The 8,811-nt window shown below is 45.1% G+C and overlaps 1 protein-coding gene across 6 annotated transcripts in view; it reads right to left on the reverse strand.

Annotated features, from left to right (window-relative positions):
- The window catches only part of LOC124003385 (ERC protein 2-like), a 74,378-nt gene extending 72,458 nt beyond the window's left edge, over positions 1 to 1,920 (reverse strand). For all 6 annotated transcript variants that reach the window (XM_046311590.1, XM_046311588.1, XM_046311586.1 and 3 more), the window contains exon 1: positions 1,784 to 1,920. The gene's annotated coding sequence lies outside the window, so the exon portion shown is untranslated. The remainder of the gene's footprint in view (positions 1 to 1,783) is intronic.
- Between the last annotated feature and the right edge of the window lie 6,891 nt (positions 1,921 to 8,811).

Genomic DNA, 8,811 nt, shown 5'->3' on the forward strand with positions numbered 1-8,811 from the left:
GGGTGTTGGTGAAAAGAACTGCTGATCCGCGCACCACTAGCCTACTGGTATTTGTACATTTACAATTTTGGGGGGTTCAATCAACCTGCCCAACGATGATAATATTGTTGGACTAGTAAATGCACGTGGGAGAAATAAATATGGGGTAGATAAGCGCAACCTGCTGTGATTGCGAGGGGCAACATAACTATTAGATAGGCCTAGTGGCATGGACATTTTCGCGCAGATAGGCCTTACAGATGCTCTGAAAGCATGACTTTCACCCTTTCTGTGCCAATTAATAGCGCTTTAGGTTCTGGTGCTGGCTGCATTTCTATAAGGCCACGTCATTTCCCTTTAATCGACCAAATGCAACCTTTAAGTCCATCCCTTAGAAACCCTTTATTAGGCCTAATAGTGTCCTTTATCTTTGCCATCTTGTTGGAATCGAAATCCACAAAATATCTTAGCAGTGTTCTCTCTAAATGCCATTATAAATCAATAATTATACACACCAATTATACACATCAATGTGGCATCATCGTTGCAGTCACAAATGGTCCATCTTTCACACATCAATACAGTGTCGTGGGCTAGAGTGCGAAAACAAACTTGTGCACGCACACCTGAACATAATTTCAAATTCACTCCACATCCGCACAACTCTTGCGGCAAAGGGTCAGCTGCATAGGCTAGTGTGCAGAATGGTCATGAAGGAAATCATATCTGAACGGAGGCAGGGACATGTTTGGAGATCAATCATTCCAATGAGACAGTGCAGCAGGTTGTCACTTGACCATAATAACACGGGGGAAATGATGCATATGGTCTACTTAGGTAGAAAATACTGAATGACCATCAACAAGCCCTGCTGCTGACAAGACACCCCACAATTAAAATCCCTCCCCTTGCCTTTCATGATTGGTTGAGCGGATCAGATAGTACAAACACGCTTTTCCGAGTGGCTGTCGCCTCTGTCAGTTAGCCAAAATGAAACGTCAATTTCCGAAGGGGGTTTCGTTCGTTTGAAGGGGACACATGTAGCTGAGGGTTCTTCGTGTTCTTCTCAATCGATTATTGAAATTATTGGAACATAACACGCTAATGTTTAGTAGCCGAATAGCCTCAATTATTTATAAATATGATCCCGGTGTCGATATTGCATAATATTTCTTATTCATAATGACAGCATCTCCAAAAATGTTCCTCTTGAATTCCCCTAATAAGGAAATATATTACATAATGTACGCCTGAGGCATTACAGACGTTTCTTATGTCGAATTGTTACTGCCCTTGATGTCTTGTGTTTCGTGGGAATACATCATTCTTCTCCAATGCAATGTGAGAATCTATGACAGCTGGCCACTATAGATAACGTCACATACATTCCATAGGATTAGGCGCTTTTAGGATGAAATACGACTCTAAAGCCCTAGAAATCTTTTATATTGAAAATTAAATAGAGATGTGTAATTCGTTTCACCTTTCCTTGATACCAATTATACTTGAAATTAACTCACAAAGCAATTCGATTTTCAACCGAATCGAATGACTGAAATATACAAGATAAAATATTAGCTTACAGTATGTTTTTCCCATGCATTCATCTACTATGCAATCCAACGAATGAATTGGGAGTGATATTTTACGCACAGATGCATTCCCTCAATCCGTCTAGTCGAAAGAGAACCGTCACCCCCATAATATCGAAAGCACTTCACTATTTCGGGCATGTGGTGATTCGGTGCCGTTCTTTATCATACGTATTTGCGTTGATCTTGAATGAATCGAAATAGAAATGTACCTTTTTCTACCATTAGTTCCTCTCCATCACCATCCAGAGACATTGGCGTCTTCCAGCCTCCATTCACACCGGTCTCAGCATCCTGCACTGTCATTGGGTAGCGGACACGCGATTTCTCCCCCTACCCGCTAGGGAGCTGCACAGTCGGATTGTTAAAGGGACAGCCAAGAGAGTCTCGAGCAGAATGGATGGACTCAATCATAGAAACGTGACTTTAAGAGTGGAATCACAACATCGAAATCTCACAATTCAACTCACAAACTCAGACTTCCATCCTTATCCTCCTAGCTCTTTGTGGTCACAGTCCTCACGTTTGTATGGATGGTGAAGGTTTCAGGAGTTTCAGCATTGAAAATCCAGTCTAATTTCAGGTTTAATTGGTTGAAGTATTAGGTATCTGAGAGGTGGAAAATGTGACAAAATCTGCCCCCACTCCGAACCAACACCCCTCATGATTACATTTACATTTCATTTTAGTCATTTAGCAGAAGCTCTTATTTATAGCGACTTACAGTTAGTGCATAAAGGTAGCTGTAGTGAAGACAACCACATTTCACAGTCTTAGTAAGTCATCCTCTAGTCTAATTTCACAGCCGCTGTGCCATCATCTACCATTAAGCACCATCATTAACTGTGTTCAACCAGAGATTGCAATTCATCAAGGCATGCCATCCCCTATAACTCTTGTCATTTGTGTGCTTAATTATATGACCTTTTCTAAATGTCACAGATGCAGAATAGTCTGTGGTGATTGGCTGAAGGATCTCAGGCCCATTTTATTCTAAGCTCTTGCATTGTGAGTGCTCTGATTGGCTTGGCTGCCTTTTGCATTCTAAATGAAACCCTATTCCCAATACATATACATATATACACTTAGTTTGGAGTCACTAAAACTCGTTTTTCAACCACTCCACAAATGTATTGTTAACAAACTATAGTTTTGGCAAGTCGGTTAAGACATCTACTTTGTGCATGACACAAGTCATTTTTCCAACAATTGTTTGCAGACAGGTTATTTCACTTATAATGCACTGTATCACAATTCCAGTGGGTCAGAAGTTTACATACACGAAGCTGACTGTGCCTTTAAACAGCTTGTACAATTCCAGATAATGATGTCATGGCTTTAGAAGCTTCTGATAGGCTAATTGTCACGCCCTGACCTCAGTTATCTTTGTTTTCTTTATTATTTTGGTTAGGTCAGGGTGTGACAAGGGTGGTTGGTTTAGTTTTTGTATTGTCTAGGTGTTTTTGTCCTGTCTAGGGTTTTTGTATATCTATGGGGTTTTAGTATGTCTAGGTATATGTAGGTCTATGGTGGCCTGAATTGGTTTCCAATCAGAGGCAGCTGTTTATCATTGTCTCTGATTGGGGATCCTATTTAGGTTGCCATTTACCATTTTGGTTTTGTGGGTTATTATTCTATGTATAGTTGGCTGTTTGCACTAGTCATATTGCTTGTTTGTTTTGTTATTTTGTATAGTTTTGTTCAGTGTTGCATTCGTTTTAAAAAATAGAATGTACGCTTATCACACTGCGCCTTGGTCTCGTCGTTATGACGAACGTGACAGAATAACCCACCAAACCAGGACCAAGCAGCGTGAAAAAAGGAACAGCGCTTAATGGAGAAATGGACCCGGGAGGAGATATTAGATGGAGCAGGACCCTGGACACAGCCGGGGGAGTATCCCTGTCCTAAGGAGCAGTCCTAAGGAGCAGCGAAAGCGGAACGGCGATACTACGATAACTACCGGAGAATAGAGGAAAAGCGACGATATGAAGGTACACTGCTAGCACGGAAGCCCGAGAGGCAGCCCCAATAAAAAAAAATTGGGGGACACACAAGGAGATTGCATGAGTCAGGTAGCCAACTCCTCGTGCTTACTGTGGGGAGCGTGTAACTGGTACTGTGTTATGCAGAGATGCGCACGGTGTCAGGACATATTGAGCCAGCTCTATGTTCTGGATCTCCAATGCATCTCCACGGTCCAGTGTATCCTGTGCCTCCTCCCCTGAGGTACGTGTCACCAGCCCGGTACCATCAGTGCCAACACCACGCACCAGGCTTCCTGTGCGCCTCCAGAGCCCTGTACACTCTGTTCTTCCTCCCCGCACTCGCCCTGAGGTGCGTGTCACCTGCCCGGTACCACCAGTGCCGGCACCACGCATCAGGCCTACAGTTCATTATGACATAATTGACATAATTTGAGTCAATTGGAGGTGTACCTGTGGATGTATTTCAAGGCCTACCTTCAAACACAGTGCCTCTTTGCTTGACATCATGGGAAAATCAAAAGAAATCAGTCAAGACTTCAGAAATAAAATTGTAGACTTCCACAAATCTGGTTCATCCTTGGGAGCAAATTCCAAACCCCTGAAGGTACCACGTTGGTCTGTACAAACAATAGTATGCAAATATAAACACCATGGAACCACGCAGCCGTCATACTTCTTAGGAAGGAGACGTGTTCTGTTTCCTAGAGATGAACGTACTTTGGTGCGAAAGTGCAAATCAATCCCAGAACAACAGGAAAGGACATTGTGATGATGCTGGAGGAAACAGGTACAAAAGCATCTATTTCAACAGCAAAACAAGTCCTATATTGACATAACCTGAAAGGCTGCTCAGCAAGGAAGAAGCCACTGCTCCAGAACCTCCATTAAAAAAGCCAGACTGTGGTTTGCAACTGCATATGGGGAAAAATATCTTACTTTTGGAGAAATGTCCTCTGGTCTGATGAAACAAAAATAGGACTATTTGGCCATAATGACCATCCTTATGCTTGGAGGGAAAAGGGGGAAGCTTGCAAGCCGAAGAACACCATCGTAGCCATGAAGCACGGGGGTGGCAGCATCATGTTGTGGAGGTGCTTTGCTGCAGGAGGGACTGGTGCACTTTACAAAATAGATGGCATCAGGAGGCAGGACAATTATGTGGATATATTGAAGCAACATCTCAAGACATCAGTGAAGAAGTTAAAGCTTGGTCGCAAATGGGTCTTCCAAATGGACAATGACCCCTAGCATACTTCCAAAGTTGTAGCAAAATGGCTTAAGGACAACAAAGTCAAGGTATTGGAGAGGTCATCACAAAGCCCTGACCTCAATCCCATAGAAAATTTGTGGGCAAAACTGAAGAAGCGTGTGCGAGCAAGGCCTACAAACCTGACTCAGTTACTCCAGCTCTGTCAGGAGGAATGGGCCAAAATAATAATATAATAATAATAATAATAATAATAATTCCCCCAACTTATTGTGGGAAGCTAGTGGAAGGCTACCGGAAACGTTTAACCCAAGTTAAACCATTTAAAGGCAATGCTACTGAATACTAATTGAGTGTATATAAACTTCTGACCCATTGGGAATGTGATGAAAGAAATTAAACCTGAAATAAATCATTCTCTCTACTATTATTGTGATGTTTCACATTCTTAAAATAATGTGGTGATCCTAATCGACCGAAGACAGGGAATTTTTACTACTAAATGTCAAAAACTGAGTTTAAATGTATTTGGCTAAGGTGTATGTAAACTGCCGACTTCAACTGTATACAGTTCACTACTATTGACCAGGGCCCTTAGGGTCCAACCCCACATGCTCCAATTGGGCTCTGTGTGGAGGTGTGGGGAGAATCCTCACTGTGGGAAAATGCCTCTGGAAATATGAGTCTTTAACTCAGTGAATGGAAAAAGCAATGTCCCTTTGGGAAACTGTTCAGTTGTACTGGGAATGGATGGAGGTGGGGCAAATACAGATGTTTTGCCACCAACTTTAGCAGGGAGAGCAGAGAGAGAGAAAACGGAACAGGAGAAGAGAGAGATGCAGTGAAGGACAGGAATGTTCTCAAAGCAACCCCTGCAAGGAGGAGATGAAACATATTGTTGGGATAGGAGGATTATCTTTTTACAACACCAAGGAATCACAATCAACACACAATACAATCTGGTTGTTTGTTTATGAGGCATGGGTGGTCGTTAACGTGCGTGCAAGGTGTAATAGGATGATGAAATACATTCTTTCTCATGGGTTGGGTTGGAGGTGGTTCCTGGCTGTGGTTGTCATTGTCCTTTAAGCCAGTGAATCAGCCTGCGCCTCTCTCTCCCAGCCATGCCTTGGCATCGTTAATCACATGATGGCTTCTGCCATCGTCATGGTGATGTCAGCCCAGGTTCCTTCCTTCCTGTGTACATCCAGGACTGACTGAGAAACGAAGCTGCCTTTGCCACGGCAACCCAGCACACGTTAAATCAATCTGAGTGCATTACTCTTACATCACACATAATGACATCACTATAACTGAACCTTCCTGGCTCTCCTGAGGATGTGAGATATATTGATGTTGAAAACAAAATACAGCCTAAAATACAACCACCTTCACCCCTCCTATACAGCCACACACACACACACACACACACACACACACACACACACACACACACACACACACACACACACACACACACACACACACACACACACACACACACACACACACACACACACACACACACACACACACACACACACACACACACACACACACACACACACACACACACACACACACAGAGAGAGAGACACAGACACAGACACACTCACAGACACACACACTCTCTCCGTCTCTCTCTCTCTTTATGAGCTGTCCCGATATGCTAGGGCCTGGAAGGCCCGAGGGCTATAACTGTGATGCAAACATTGACGATGAATGGCGGTGACAGGGACAGGCCCAGGAGAGAGGAGCATCAGCAGCATCAGTTTAACACACACACACACACACAAGCACGTACACACACACACATGTGAGCATGCAAACACACGCACACACACACACACACACACACACACACACACACACACACACACACACACACACACACACACACACACACACACACACACACACACACACACACACACACACACACACACACACACACACACACACACACCACAGAAGTGGAGAGGGACCTGTTCATTAATCACACATTCATTAATCTATTAGAACCAATTAATCAAAACAGAGCTGACAGCTCACAGGCTGACAGTAAAAGGCGCGCTGGTCACAATCTATAATGAAATCTCAATCAGGAAACACAGTGTAATAACATTGTACTGTTTGTATATAGTCAGGTCAGAACTTTCTTTAGTTCCCATCTATTACAGGCCCTATGGAGTTATTCAGTGTGTGCATCCCAAATGGCACCTTATTTCCTATATAGTGCACAACTTTTTACCAGGGCCCTTAGGGCCATTTGGGATGTAGAGAGTGAGATTTTGCAATGTATCCCCGTCCACATTCTGTCACCGGCCCCGTTAATCCAGTTATTTTTCCCTTCCTAGAGATGACGATCAATACATTGCAGAGGGCCATTAAACCCCCCTGCAGTCCAGACAGCAATGATTCCCATTTCCGGGGTAAAACAAGCCTCTTAAGAAAGCGTAGAAAAACGGGGAGAACGGGGGTAAAGGATTGTTTAATTATCATAGCGATAGGCATTGATTATCAAATCAAATCAAATGTATTTATATAGCCCTTCTTACATCAGCTTGTCACACCCTGGCCATAGAGAGGCTTTTATTCTCTATTTTGGTTAGGCCAGGGTGTGACTAGGATGGGCATTCTATGTTCATTTTCTATGTTTTGTATTTCTTTGTTGTTTGGCCGGGTGTGGTTCTCAATCAGAGGTAGCTGTCTATCGTTGTCTCTGATTGAGAACCATACTTAGGTAGCTTTTTCCCACATGAGTTTTGTGGGTAGTTTTTTTCTGTTTTGTGTCTTTCTGCACCAGACAGAACTGTTTCGGTTTCGTTCATTCTCTTTGTTGTTTTGTTATTTCAGTGTTCAGTTCTAAATAAAAGCATGAACACATACCATGATGCACCTTGGTCCTCCACTCCTTCCAACAGCCGTTAAAGAACTACCCACCAACAATGGACCAAGCAGCGTGGTGAAAAGGAGGAATGGACATCTTGAACGACAAGGGATCCTACACATGGGAGGAGATCCTGGCTGGAAGTGATCGCCTCCCATGGGAACAGGTGGAGGCAGCCACGAGAGCGGAGGCAGCAGGAAAAGGGAACCAGCGATGCGAGGGAACACGGCTGGCAAGGAAGCCCGAGAGGCAGCCCCCAAAAATATTTTGGCGGGGGCACAGAATGAGTGTGGCAGAGTCAGGAGTCAGACCTGAGCCAACTCCCTGTGCTTACCGTAAGGAGCCAAGGATGGAACCAGAGCCAGTCAGGGCGAAATTGGAGGTGAACGATGGAAGCAAGGCAGAGACAGTGAAGGAGTTGATGGGGAGATTGAAGGAGAGAGGAATGAGGGAGTTGCTGTGTTGGTGCATGAGGCACGACATCCACCCGACGGAGCATGTCCTGGATTTGATGTCACCTGAGTCAGTTCTCGATACCCGTCCTGAGGTGAGTGCTAGCCATCTGGTTAAGACTGTGCCATCCTCAAGCACCAGGCCTCCTGTGCGCCTCCCCAGCACTGCACGTCTTGTGCCAGCTTGGCGCTACAGATCTCCAGTACGCGTTCTGAGCCCAGTGCACTACATCCCAGCTCTATGTATCTGCCGGGCTAGGGTGAGGATCCAGCCAGGATGGATGGTGCCAGCCCTGCTCTCCAGACCTCCAGTGCGTCTCCAGGATATCCTGCGCCGGCTCGAAGCACGGTTTCCCCAGTTTTCCAGGAGAATCCAGTGCGGCCTGTTCAAGCTACCTGCACGTGCCAGACTAGACTGGGCATTCAGCCTGGAAGAGTGGTGCCAAGGCTACGCACCAGATCTCCAGTGCTCCCCCACAGCCCGGTCTATCCTGTGCCTCCTCCACGGACCAGGCCTCCAGTAGGTCTCTCCAGCCTGGTGAGTCCTGTGCCTATTCCCAGAACCAGGTCTCCTGTGTGTCTCCCCAGCCTGGTGAATGCTGTGCCTGTGTCCTGTCCGGAGCTGCCAGAGTCGCCCTCCTGTCCGGAGCTGCCAGAGTCGCCCTCCTGTCCGGAGCTGCCAGAGTCGCCCTCCAGTCCGGGA

Source organism: Oncorhynchus gorbuscha, linkage group LG18 (assembly GCF_021184085.1).
Source record: "Oncorhynchus gorbuscha isolate QuinsamMale2020 ecotype Even-year linkage group LG18, OgorEven_v1.0, whole genome shotgun sequence".
NCBI lineage: Eukaryota > Metazoa > Chordata > Actinopteri > Salmoniformes > Salmonidae > Oncorhynchus > Oncorhynchus gorbuscha.